Genomic DNA, 14,457 nt, shown 5'->3' on the forward strand with positions numbered 1-14,457 from the left:
TGTGTACCCCATCACTACACCGGAAGGAACTAGCTAATCCTAACTGTATGTTAATTTCGCATACCACTAAGAAGGTAGGGAGGGTAAATGTCTGCCGTCATGGTGGTCTCTCGGAAACAGAATTACCGGTAAGACTAAATCTTACTTTCTATTTCATCCCCCATGACGGCACACTAGGAGAATACCAAATGAGATGGTTTAGGGTGGGACTACCGCATGGAGTATCTTGCGGCCGAAGGCTAAGTCTCCACTGGATGAAAGGTCCAGCCTATAATGCTTTGCAAGGGTAAGGGAGCTAGCCCAGGTAGCTGCAGTACAAATCAGGTCTAACTGAGCTCCTCCCCTTTCTGCCAATGATGAAGCTGTGGATCTGGTGGAATGGGCCTTGATGTTTATAGGAATTGATTTGCCCTCAAGATAATAAGAGATTTATTGTTGTCTTTATCCATCTAGCAATAGCAGCTTTTGAGATTTTCGGTCCTTTATTTTTCCCCTAAAATTGGACCAGGAGGTTGGAGTCTTTCCGCCAATCTGCAGTAACCTGTAAATATTGCAAGATTGCCCTTCTAACATCAAGACAATGAAATTCTTCTTTTTGAATTTTGGCAAAATGAAGGAAGGACAATCCCCTGATTTCTATGGAAATCTGAGACAACTTTTGGAAGGAAATTAGGATCAAGTTTTAGTACGATTCTATCATTCGAAGATATGGTTCGTCTGTGGATAGCGCCTGTATTTCCCCAAGTCTCCTTGCTGTGGTTATCGCTTTTAGAAAAGCTACTTTAAGGGACAAATGTTTGATGTCTATGTTCTCAATTGGTTTGAAGGGAGGTCTGGATAGGGCCCTGAGGACAATGCCAAGCTCCCACTGCAAAGATAATTGTCTCGTGTGCGGCCTAACGGTTGAGGCCACACACGTGAATCTTTTCACCCGTTTGTGTTCTGACAGCTGGGTGTCAAAAAACTTACTCAGGGCCGAGACCTGTACTCTGAGGGTGCTTGGTCTAAGACCTAGATCCAGCCTCTGCTGTAAAAAGTCCAAAATTTGATGGATGACTGGATGATTCTGGTCCCGGGGTTGGATTTCCACACCAGGATGTAAATTTATTCCAAATTTTTATGTAAATTGCAAAAGTAACTGGTTTACAACTAGGTTTTAGGGTTGTTATTACCTTCTCGGATAAACCCTTTTCTTTGAGTAGTGTCCCTTCAGGATCCATGCTGATAAATGAAGGTTTTGGAGACTTTGGTGTTGTAACAGCCCCTGTACCAGCAGATCTTGTTTTAAAGGATGTTCTATAGGATCTTCCAGTGCCAATTCCTTCAGAATTCGGAAAAAGGCCTTTTTTTGGCCAAAATTGGAGAATCAAAATGAGTTTCAGACTTTGTTTGTAAAGCTACTGAAGGACCCTTGAGATCAGCGGGAACGGTGGAAAGACATATGCTAGATGCATGTCCCAAGGCTGGGATAGAGCATCTATGCCTAGGGGACCATACTTGGGGTTTAGAGAGAAGAAAAGTTCTGTGTTGGAATCTAATCTGTTTGCAAACAGGTCTACTTGAGGAAACCCCCCCCCTGCCGTGTGATCTGAAGAAAGACTTCCTGATTTAGTGATCATTCTCCCGGATCTAGGTTTCTCCTACTGAGAAAATCCGCTTCCATTTTCCCCTTCAGGTGAATGTCTAATAGAGAAAGCAGATTTTCCTCTGCCCAAAAAAATATTGTCTGAGATAGTGAGAGCAAGGTGGGAGATCTGGTACCCCCTGGTGTTTTGGAAAATTCACTGTCGTCGTGTCGTCTGATGACATGGTTGTTTTGAAGAGCGAAGGAACCTGACTTCAGTGTCTCCCAGACTGCTCTAAATCTCAGTAATTTGAGGATCGAGCACAGTTGTTTTTTGTATGCGTCTGCCAACTTTTGGGAGCATGTAGCGCATTTCTTGGATCTTTTAAGATCTCCATGCTTACGTTTCTGGGATCCCTCTTTCGCAAGCTAATAAACGAGAGGGAGAGGGAGACCCAGCTAGTACAGTTTACAGTAATATAACAATCCGCAGCCCCGCAATCTCATCGCAGTGATGGCAATTGTTTACAACCACTAAGATGCGGTGATCGATTTTGATCGCGGTATCTAAGTGGTTAATGGCAGGGAGCGGAGCTAACTGTAACATACAGCTGACAACCGCGGCTGATTGCGCAGGCTCAGCTTCTTTTTGCGATCAGAGGCCTTTTTGGCCCTGCCTCTGGGCCGCGATTGTATCGCAGGGTTCCGATCTGCTAGTAACCGCATAGATGCAGTGCTCTCTTTTGAGCGCTGCAACTAAGAAGTTAATCAGCCGGATCGAAGGCTAGCTCCGGTCCAGGCCTTGCAGCAGTTTATAGCGTTAAGCTACCTCTGCTCTAAAACGGTGTCTGCAGACACAGTAGCCTATAATGCAATGCCATAATAGTACGGCATTTCGCGTTAACAGGCCAATGATGTAATAGTACGTCATAGGGCGTTAAGGGGTTAAAGGGCGTGTTTTGTAAAGATAATCCATGCCCATATGCTCTATTAACCCCTTAAGGACACGGACAATCTTCGCTTTTTCATTTTAGTTTTTTCCTCCCCGACTTCCAAAAGCCATAACGTTAAAAAAATTTCGTCGACATAGCCATATGGGGGCTTGTTTTTTGCGGAGTAAGTTGTCGTTTTTCATTGCACCCTTTATTGTACCGCATAATGTACTGGGAATCAGAAAAAAAAATATTTGTGGGGTCAAATTGGCAAAATATAGCAATTACGCCATTTATTGGGGGGTTTTGTTGGCATCCATCAGGCGGTAAAAACTACATGTTCACCATATTCTACGGGTTGATAAGATTATAGCGATACCAAAATTTTTTTTTTTTTTGTATTTTACCACTTTTATTTAAAAAAAAAAAAAGATTTGATTAGAAAAAAAATTGTTTTGTGTCGCCATATTCTGAGAGTTAGAACTTTTTTTTTCCGTTGATTGAGCGATGTGAGTGCTTATTTTTTGCGGGGCGAGTTGTAGGTTTTATGGATATCATTTTGAGGTACAAAAAAAAAACAGCAATTTGGGTGTTTCATATATTATTTTTTTTTACGGTGTTCACCGAGCAGGTTAAATAACGCTATATTGTGATCGTATGCACGCACTATTACAGAAACGGCCAATGTTTTATTCTGAACTTTTTATATTTTATTTTTTTTGGAATATTAAAACAAACTTTATTTAACGGTTTTTAACTTTTTTTATTAGACCCCCGAGGGGACTTGAACAAGCAATCCTTGGGTTGCTTGCATGATAACCTAAAATACGAATGTATTGCAGTATATCGCTATACTGACTGTCTCCATCGCGGGGGGCGAAGGCTCGTCAGAGGGGGCCACGCCCTGATTCTAATTATTTAAATGGCCCGTGAGCCCGCTCCATACTTCCCCTTAACGGCTGTCACGTACATGTATGTGGCATGTCGTTAAGGTGGTAAGGCATACTTTATAGACATCATAGACAGCCTTCACCTGCTAGGAACTCCAGAGCCACCCAGTATAATCAGCTCCCACTCTGGCGCATCCATCTATTGCAGGTTACCACAAAAACTTGTTTTACATAAAATGTATCAAGGTAGAATAAAAAATGGAGACAGAAAAGAACTACAATTTAAAAATGCAAATATTGGCTCACTTTACCCATAATATAATCCCATTATTGTTGAGTACGAGAAAATCTTTCAAAAACACTCCTTATGATTTGGATCCTTGGAACAAATGTTTTGATTACTGACACCTAATATATTAGAAAATTAATGGCTTGACTAATTTGGCTAATTCTATGTGAGATTTTTCTGCAGCTGCTTTGGCAAGCAGTGCTGTTCTCTTAGGCTGGATTCACACGAGCATGTTTGGTCCGTAAAGGACGGAACGTATTTCGGCCGCAAGTCCCGAACCGAACACACTGCAGGGAGCCGGGCTCCTAGCATCATAGATATGTACGACGCTAGGAGTCCCTGCCTCGTTGAGGGACAACTGTCCCATACTTTAATCATGTTTTCATTACGGCTCCCTACAGTGTGTTTGGTCCAGGACTTGCGGCCGAAATACGTTCTGTCCTTTAGGCTGGGTTCACACGAGCATGTTACGTCCGTAATGGACGGAACATGTTTCGGCCGCAAATACCGGACCGAACACACTGCAGGGAGCCGGGCTTCTAGCATCATAGTTATGTACGATGCTAGGAGTCCCTGCCTAACTGCAGGACAACTGTCCCATACTGTAATCATGTTTTCAGTACGGGACAGTTGTCCTGCAGCGAGGCAGGGACTCCTAGCATCGTACATAACTATGATGCTAGGAGCCCGGCTCCCTGCACTGTGTTCGGTCCGGGACTTGCGGCCGAAATACGTTCCGTCCATTACGGACGTAACATGGTTGTGTGAACCCAGCCTTTACGGATCCGACATGCTCGTGTGAATCCAGCCTAATAGTTGTTTTACAAGAAAAGATTAATTACTAATAGGAAAATAAAAATAACGCATTAGCTCTTCTCAGCAAGGCTAGTAATTTATTTTTACTTGAAATGCCTGCTTGGCACATCTTTATTGCAGATGATTTTTTGTGCCAGTATAGGCGTGGCATGCAATTAATTTAGGTGAATTTGTTGAAAAATTAGGACACAAATTAATAAATTGTCTCAAGAATCTAAAAACAGCATAACTAAGGTTACTTAAAACGCCAGCTTTTCCGTTAAAATCTTAAAACGAACGTCGGGTGATGCTGCACAGGAGCTTTCTAGGTGGGGTTTCGACCTCCAACGATTGCCACAACAACCAGCCTGCAGAGATGGCGCTCTAAATCACTGGAGCTACACTTTAACCCCTTCTCGCATTTGGACGCACTATTATGTCCTACTTGCAGTGCTCTTATCTCAATAAAATCTAATAGTACATGCAGTTAATATCACTGGCACAGGAGCTTTGCCCGCGCCATCAGCAGCGGGTGCTGGCTAATGAACAACCAACATCCCTCTACAACGGCCAGGATCAGAGTTAACTTATATCCCACCAGTTTAACCCCTTAGATGCTGCAGTCCACAGTGACTGCGGTATTTAAGTGGCTACAGAAAGGAAGGGCACGGAATGCCATATGCGGGCCTAACAAAGGCTCCCAGCCTGCTACGGTATAGTAGCTGGACTAACAAAAATAAATAAAAGTTAAATAATGTTTATTACAGAAAACAGTTTTTTTTATTGTGAAAAAGTGTTTTAAAAAAATCCTATTTGGGATTGCTGCAATCATAACGACCCGTATACTGAAGTTAACACATTATTTATATCGTATAGTGAATGACTGAGTTATGGCTCCTGGATTGCGGTTATCTAAAAAATTTTTGGGGCATAAAAAAAGGGCTTTTGTTATGTGATAAAACATAAAAAAATCTATACATATTTCGGACTGATGTAATCGTAATGACCCATAGAAAATTATTTATGCTGGGCAATGCATGTAAAATTTTAAAAATGGTGGAAATTTTTTTTTCTTTCCAGTCCCTCATTTCTTCTATTCCCATGTTAAAAAAATTGAATCAACAAGTGATATGCACCCCGAAATGGTGCCATTCAAAAAAATTGACACGTACCACAATAAAACAAGCCCTCATAGAGCTACGCCAACGGGTCTTGGAATGCGGTGATGTAAAAAAACATATTTTTCCATGAAATATGTTTTTATTTTCAAACATAAAAAGACAAGAATTCAGAGCGACAGAAAAAAAACGGAATAAAAAAAAAACCCACGATGAAATTGCTTTTTTTTTTTTTTAATTCCAATCTACATACAGTAAAATAAAAATAAAAAATACTTACTGCTCCGCTTCTCTCCTCAGGCTCTCACAGTAGGCTGCAGCGCATACAACGTACTGACGCCGGGGCAATGTGAGGATGCTGTATGTGGCGCAGCACGCCATGTCATCAGTGCTTCGTCGTATATAAGGCCCTGGCACTGCTTGGCGTCAGTACCTTGTATAAGCCGCGTCCTGCTGTGAGAGCCTGAGGGGAGAAGTGGAGCAGTAAATATTTTTTATTTTATGTGGATTGGGCCCTTGCAACCGTGATCGTTATGCCACAATTGTGGTGCACTTCCAGCAGAAAGATGCGACACATTTATTAAGACACGTTCCCTCTTAATAAAGGTGTCGCATCTTACTCAAGGAAACCGTTTATTAAGACTGGCACATGAAACGTCAGTTTTACTAAATCCCCCATAAGAGTTTTGAAAGGAGGGGGTCACAGGTTTCGAAACCTACCTGCCACTGGAGCTAGTTACCCGTTACCAGTCTGATGAAAGACTAAACGTACGAAAAGTCAATACAACTGTAAACGTGCTCCTTGTAGAACCAATACCTAAATAAACCAATTTGTATTCACCCAATCCTGTAGTGCTGTTCTATCAAGAAACTGAAAGGAGAGGAATAGCTGGACCTGAGAAGAGTGATCCGTTCAACTGCTCTGTTCTTCACATGGAGTGAGGGGAGAAGCTAAGCTGTGAGGTGAATACGTATTTTCTGATGGCCGCAGGTGGTCCCGCCTTCTTTGGTAAGCCATGCCCCCTTTTAAAAAGTGTCGAGTGTGGCGAAAAATGCAGATGCAATTCCCCCCATGTCTTTGAAGCTCCTCTTCCAAAATTGTGTGGTTAAAGAGGCTCTGTCACCAGATTTTGCAACCCCTATCTGCTATTGCAGCAGATAGGCGCTGCAATGTAGATTACAGTAACGTTTTTATTTTTAAAAAACGAGCATTTTTGGCCAAGTTATGGCCATTTTTGTATTTATGCAAATGAGGCTTGCAAAAGTCCAAGTGGGTGTGTTTAAAAGTAAAAGTCCAAGTGGGCGTGTATTATGTGCGTACATCGGGGCGTTTTTAATACTTTCACTAGCTGGGCGCTCTGAAGAGAAGTAACATCCTCTTCTCTTCAGAACGCCCAGCTTCTGACAGTGCAGATCTGTGACGTCACTCACAGGTCCTGCATCGTGACGGCCACATCGGCACCAGAGGCTACAGCTGATTCTGCAGCAGCATCAGCGTTTGCAGGTAAGATCGACTTACCTGCAAACGCTGATGCTGCTGCAGAATCAACTGTAGCCTCTGGTGCCGATGTGGCCGTCACGATGCAGGACCTGTGAGTGACGTCACAGATCTGCACTGTCAGAAGCTGGGCGTTCTGAAGAGAAGAGGATGTTACTTCTCTTCAGAGCGCCCAGCTAGTGAAAGTATTAAAAACGCCCCGATGTACGCACATAATACACGCCCACTTGGACTTTTACTTTTAAACACACCCACTTGGACTTTTGCAAGCCTCATTTGCATAACTACAAAAATGGTCATAACTTGGCCAAAAATGCTCGTTTTTTAAAAATAAAAACGTTACTGTAATCTACATTGCAGCGCCGATCTGCTGCAATAGCAGATAGGGGTTGCAAAATCTGGTGACAGAGCCTCTTTAACGTCTGTCACGTGGTGCGGAATTTTGATTTATAGGATCATTTTTTATTTCAGATTCTGTCATAGAGCAGCAATGTAAAAATGTGCACACCTACGGAAAATGACACCGACTTCGTAAATTTGAAGGTGACATCAGACTTAACCTATTAATTTAAAAGAAACAAAAAGAAAGCGACTATAAATTATGAAAAGTAAACCATTCGCTGTCAAACACGATGTAAAGATTTGTGTTCTCTTTTCACTGAAGTTTTCCTCCCTACCTCTTATTATTTATCTCCTGTATATTGCACTGACATTTCTCATTATTATTACATGGCTGGGGGAGACATGATGTCAGCAGGCTCATAAAAGTGAATAAAGGGTCACGATTTCCATACCATATCACTTCAGCCAGTGAAGATCCCGCATATAAATTACATGTAAAGCCTTCATTTGGCAGCACACATAGAACAATATTTCCTGGATCGAATAGAATTTTATGCCTTGTGTAAATCCACTACTTCTGCAGGTAGCGGTCTCCTCATAATGTACAGTAGTAACTGTGCACACACAATGTATCGTGATTGTTTTAAACCTGACTCAACATAAGTCCTTTGTGACAGAAAAAATATTATCAATGAAAATATTAGGCGTAAAATATGATAGTATTACAGAAGGCAGGATCAAATAAATATTGGTAATAAAATGAGAATCTCATTATAGGTAGAAAAATTATAATGGTCCTGTGATTTCAGAACATCAAAAGGCAATATAAATAACACATTCAAAAAGCATCCACCCCAAAATAATAAAGTAAATAAAAGTAAATATGCCAAAACATTTTGAAGTCAAGACCTTAAATTCTAAATGCTATAACAGGACACTCTATGATAACAATTTAAACTTGCTTTATATTTCTTTTAAAAATTGGACTTTGATTTTATTGTATTTTAATTTTAAAAAACCGAAAAAAACACTTTTTAGGGTGGATCTTTAATATATGCACTATGGCGATAAGTAAGATAGAGTGGTCTCCATCTGTACTCCATATACGGTGCTGTTCTATACCTGTACTGTAGTCTCCCTGTGCTCAATGTAATGCACTGTTCTCTACTTGTACTACATGTACTGTACTAAGCTCTAATTGTATTCCATGTACAGTACTGCTATGTACCTGTACCGCATGTACTGTACTGCTCTCTACCTGTACCACATGTACTATACTGACCTCTACCTGTACTACATATATTGTACTCTACCTGTACTACATGTGCTGTACTGCTCTCTACCTGTACTGTACTGCTCTCTACCTGTACTACATGTACTGTACTGCTATCTACCTGTACTACATGTGCTGTACTGCTCTCTACCTGTACTGTACTGCTCTCAACCGGTACCACATGTACTATACTGACCTCTACCTGTACGACATATATTGTACTCTACCTGTACTACATGTGCTGTACTGCTCTCTACCTGAACTACATGTACTGTACTGCTCTCTACCTGTACTACATACCCTGTACTGCTCTCTACCTGTACCACATGTACAAAAAAGCAGAGGATTGGAGCAGCACTGTGAACAAATGCCTGACTAGGCTGGTGCAAAGCTTCAAAAATAAAGGAGTGACCTCTCCTTATGTGTTAGATATCCAAAAAAGAGATCGTGAAGCAGCACTCAAATATAGTGAACTTATTCATCCAACATGGAACCACAACGTTTAACCTCCTCTATGAAGGCATTTTCAAGTAGTGTGTGTTAGGAATACATACGTATATATAAGGGGTACAACCCAAAACAATCAGTGCAATCAATCAGTATACAATAATACAATAAAAGGATTTTTTGTCATCATACAATGATATAAAGTGACTAGTGACATAAGTATCAATGGTGCAAAAGATAAAACATGATATAACATATTGCTTTTCATAAAGTGTAATATCCTCGTGTTATAAAAAGTGTTAAAAAGTTAATTAAATATAAGCAATGTAATTATTAAAAACATCAACAGCTGGCACTCACCAATCTAGAAAGAGAGGAATCATTGTAGCTGGACTCATATGTATTCTACATCCTCCATTAACAGCACGTAGAGTCTTAGACTGTACTACATATACTGCTATGTACCTGTACCACATGTACTGTGCTGTTCTCTACCTGTACTACATTCTACCTATACTCCATGTACTATACTGCGCTCTACCTGTACTCCATGTACTATACTGCTCTCTACATGTACTCCATGTACTGTGCTGCTCTCTACCTGTACTACATGTACTGTACTGCTATCTACCTGTACTACATGTATTATACTGCTATCTACCTGTACTACATGTACTGTACTGCTATCTACCTGTACTACATATACTGCTATGTACCTGTACCACATGTACTGTACTGCACCTGTACTACATGTACTGTACTGTTCTCTACCTGTACTACATGTACTAAACTGCTCAATACCTGTACCACATGTTCTGTACTGCTCTATACCTGTACTACATGTTCTGTACTTCTCTATACCTGTACTACATCTGCTATACCGCTATCTACCTGTACTACATGTACTGTACTGCTATCTACCTGTACTACATGTACTGTATTGCTATCTACCTGTACTACATGTATTATACTGCTATCTACCTGTACTACATGTACTGTACTGCATTCTACCTGTACTACATATACTGCAATGTACATGTACCACATGTACTGTACTGTTCTCTACCTGTACTACATGTACTGTACTGCAATATACCTGTACCACATACTGTATTGTTCTCTACCTGTACTACATGTACTGTACTGCAATATACCTGTACCACATACTGTACTGTTCTCTACCTGTACTACATGTACTGTACTGCATTCTACCTATACTCCATGTACTATACTGCTCTCTACATGTACTCCATGTACTGTGCTGCTATCTACCTGTACTAAATATACTGCTATGTATCTGTACCACATGTACTGTACTGCTTTCTACCTGTACTACATGTACTGTACTGCTCTCTACCTGCACTACATGTAATGTACTGTTCTCTTCCTGTACTACATGTACTGTACTGCTTTTTGAATTTTTTAGATGTATTCAATAAATTTTCTATTTTTAAGTTATTTTTGGTGTGTCAGACTCCGATTTATAGGTTTTTGTAATTAATCAGCGGGTTCACCGTTATTACCATGCGTCTTTCCCCATGGGTTATTATGTGATGGGTCAGATTTTGTGACTGCGATAAATGTATCTGGGGAATTTCTTTTGTGGTGTTCTTCATGTAGGTATACTACTATGTACTGTACTGCTCCCTACCAGTACTACATGCCCTGTACTACTCTCTAACTGTACTACATGTACTGTACTGCTATCTACCTGTACTACACATACTATGCTGCTATCTACCTGTACTACATTGTCATCTACCTGTACTACATGTACTGTACTGCTCTATACCTGTACTATACTGCTATCTACCTGTACTATATGTGCTGTACTGAGCTCTAATTGTACTCCATGTACTGTACTGCTCCCTACCTATACTCCATATACTGTGCTGTTCTATACCTGTACTGTAGTCTCTTTGTGCTCAATGTAATGCACTGTTCTCTACCTGTACTACATGTACTGTACTGAGCTCTAATTGTACTCCATGTAATGTACTGCGCCCTACCTATACCACAGGTACTGTATTGCTCTCTACCTGTACTGTTCTCTACCTGTACTACATGTACTGCACTGCTCTCTACCTGTACTACATGTACTGTGCTGTTATGTACCTGTACTACATGTACTGTGCTGTTATGTACCTGTACTACATGTACTGTACTGCTCTCTACCTGTACTACATGTACTGTACTGCTATCTACCTGTACAACATATACTGCTATGTACCTATACCACATGTACTGTACTGCTTTCTACCTGTACTACATGTACTGTACTGCTCTCTACCTGTACTGTACTGCTATCTACTTGAACAACATGTGCTGTACTGCTCTCTTCCTGTATTACATAGTGATACTCTGTGTTATTCCTTGTGCAGAGCCCAAGCAGGAGGAGCTCGACACACGGATACAAAAAGCGTCAATGAAAGAATTCATGTGTAATATATTGCCCCCTCAGTCCCTGCACTAGACATAACTCAGTGTTGCTGCGTCTCTGGCTGTAACCTACTAAAACACATTTTATTCAACCACTGAAAACATGGGATGAATCAGATGTAGCTTTTGTTTTCTTCACCTACTAATTCGAAAACCCTGAATAAGTATTGTAAGGCACACCTGAATATTATTTTTGTGTGTTGGCATCTGTATAGGACAAGTTTAGTAAAGTAAATTGAACATCTATCAGCATGCTGTGTGCCTAGTCTTTATTAAAATATAATAAAACCATACGAACCGTGAATATAAAGAGGAGCTTCCTAGATAATTATGAACTCTATAACCATTGACCAGCAAATTTGTCATAAGGTGCAATGGTCAAAAAAACACTTACGTATTTAGACATAAAAAAGTTTCCGGTTTCAACATTTTATTATAATTCTCAATTCAATCATCTACAAAAAAGTTATAAAATATTTTAATGAGAACTAACACGCTAAAAAAATTATAGCTGAATAGTAAGACGATTCATAAAGGTGTTTCCAAAGCCATGAATTCTTACGACAGCTGAAGGGAAAATTAGCTGTGAATGATTGAGGCTGACAGAAACATAATGAACTAATAATTCAATCGAGATCTGCCAGTAACTAATAGGATTCTAAGCAATATCAATTAAAATAAATTGCATTTTTGCAATTGCAAATAGGGAAATAGGTAATGTAAGAAAAAGTTGGACTAAAACACATCAACAGATTTGACTCAACCTACCTCATAAACAACAAACAATTTGTGAACATTTCTAGATTATAAAATTCAATTGGATAGGCCATGAATGTGTGATCCGTAGGAGTCTGACTGTTTGGACCGCCAAGATCAGCAGAAAGAAGGGGAGAGCGTTTCAGCCTCTTCATTGTCTTTCCAAGCAAAACAGTTTGCCCTGGTACAGCAGCTCAGCGCCATTCACTTGAGTGGTGAAGTTCCCAAGAGTCAAGCCCCCCACTGATCACACATTGTTTGCCTAACCTAAAGATAAGCCATCAATTTATATTCCAAAAAAAAACCTTTAACCCAAAGCTTAAAGGGACACTAAACCTAGACATAAATGAAGAACAACATTAGTTGAAAAGCGTTCTACAAGGTCATGACACAGCCTTACAAAAATCAGGTGCCCATCTGCTTCTGGTCCCGCATGAGGGCATTAGCTTAGCTTACCTGGTCTTAATAGTGATGGAGGCTACTGATGCAGCAGGCTGCCTCACAACCAGAGACAAACATCAGCCCCTTACCATGGTTTACTGTTTCCATAGAAAAACACTGGATTGCAATATAGGATAGAAAAGTAGTTGCAGACTAGAAGGAGGATATCCTAGTATTTTTTGTTTTTAATTAATTTAGTGACCCTTTAAGGTTTTTTTGTACACTACATATAGTTTTGTACATTATAAGTTCAATATTTGTTGAAACAATAAAATTTAAATCAGCAGCAACTATAAGGCCCTTTTCACACAGAGTTTTTTTGCAGGCAGAAAAAATATGCCTCAGAATTCCTTCAGGAAATTTGAGGAATATTTTGAAATGCCTGTGCTTTTTTTCCCGTGGTTTTCTTTGCCCGCAGCAGTTTAAGCTATTGCAAGGATCGCAGTGAAAAAAAACACTCGCAAGGGGGCGCCACAGGTTTTTTCTGCCTTTCATTGATTCAACGGTAGGTCAGAGGCAGACACAGCAGCAGCAAGAAAAGACATGCCATTTTATTTTCCCACAAGTGGCCAAAAGTTACCTGGGGAAAAAACCGAAACTGCCTCCCATTAAAATCAATGGGCAGCAATATCGGATGCTTTTTGGCGCCGATTCAGATGCTGTTTCCGCGTCAAAGTCAGCGCGGAAAAAACTGTGTGAACTGACCCTTAAAGCTATCTGTACTATTCTAGCAACCAAGTACATATATTTAAGTAAAAGCGTATATTTTTAGGTCTTAGGCTTTTTTTTTTTTAACTTACTATTGACATTTTAGAGCAGACTATACACTTTTTAGATCTAACTTGGAGCTGCAAGATAACACAAATCATTTAAAGAGGCTCTGTCACCAGATTATAAGTGCCCTATATCCTACATAATCTGATCGGCGCTGTAATGTAGATAACAGAAGTGGTTTTTATTTTGAAAAACGATAATTTTTTAGCAAGTTATGAGAAATGTTAGATTTATGCTAATTAGTTTCTTAATAGACAACTGGGCGTGTTTTTACTTTTTACCAACTGGGCGTTGTACAGAGGAGTGTATGACACTGGCCAATCAGTGACCAATCAGCGTCATACACTTCTCATTGTTACAGTGTGATTGTGCAGTGAAAGAAGCTGGGCGGGAACAATGAGAAGTGTATGACGCTGATTGGTCAGCGTCAGACACTCCTCTGTACAACGCCCAGTTGGTTAAAAGTAAAAACACGCCCAGTTGTCTATTAAGAAAGTCATTAGCATAAAGCTAAAATTGCTCATAACTTGCTCAATAATGATAGTTTTTCAAAATAAAAAACTGTTATCTACATTACAGCGCCGATCACATTATGTACAAGATAGGGCACTTATAATGTGGTGACAGAGCCTCTTTAGAAAAAAAATGGAATTTTTATGCTTTTATTTAGTCTCATTATTCACAATGTTAGGAGGATTTCTAGATTTTGGTCTCTTAATCGGAGAACTATCCTTACTACACCTGGAATTTCCCTCATTAAATTGAGACGCTCATAGTTAACAGAAGCTGAAATACTTTCCAGCTAACAGTGTGGGTATCACAAAGTCACTTAGCAACAGACATTTTTTACTTTTCTTCTGGTTTGTGGCCGGCCTGGGTAACAACACTTATATCGAAGA

The 14,457-nt window shown here is 40.1% G+C and overlaps 1 protein-coding gene across 2 annotated transcripts in view; it reads right to left on the reverse strand.

The window, feature by feature from the left end:
- The window catches only part of IPO11 (importin 11), a 511,812-nt gene that overhangs the window by 252,709 nt on the left and 244,646 nt on the right, over nucleotides 1-14,457 (reverse strand). The gene's annotated exons all lie outside the window — the stretch shown is intronic.

This window comes from Rhinoderma darwinii, chromosome 1 (assembly GCF_050947455.1).
Source record: "Rhinoderma darwinii isolate aRhiDar2 chromosome 1, aRhiDar2.hap1, whole genome shotgun sequence".
NCBI lineage: Eukaryota > Metazoa > Chordata > Amphibia > Anura > Rhinodermatidae > Rhinoderma > Rhinoderma darwinii.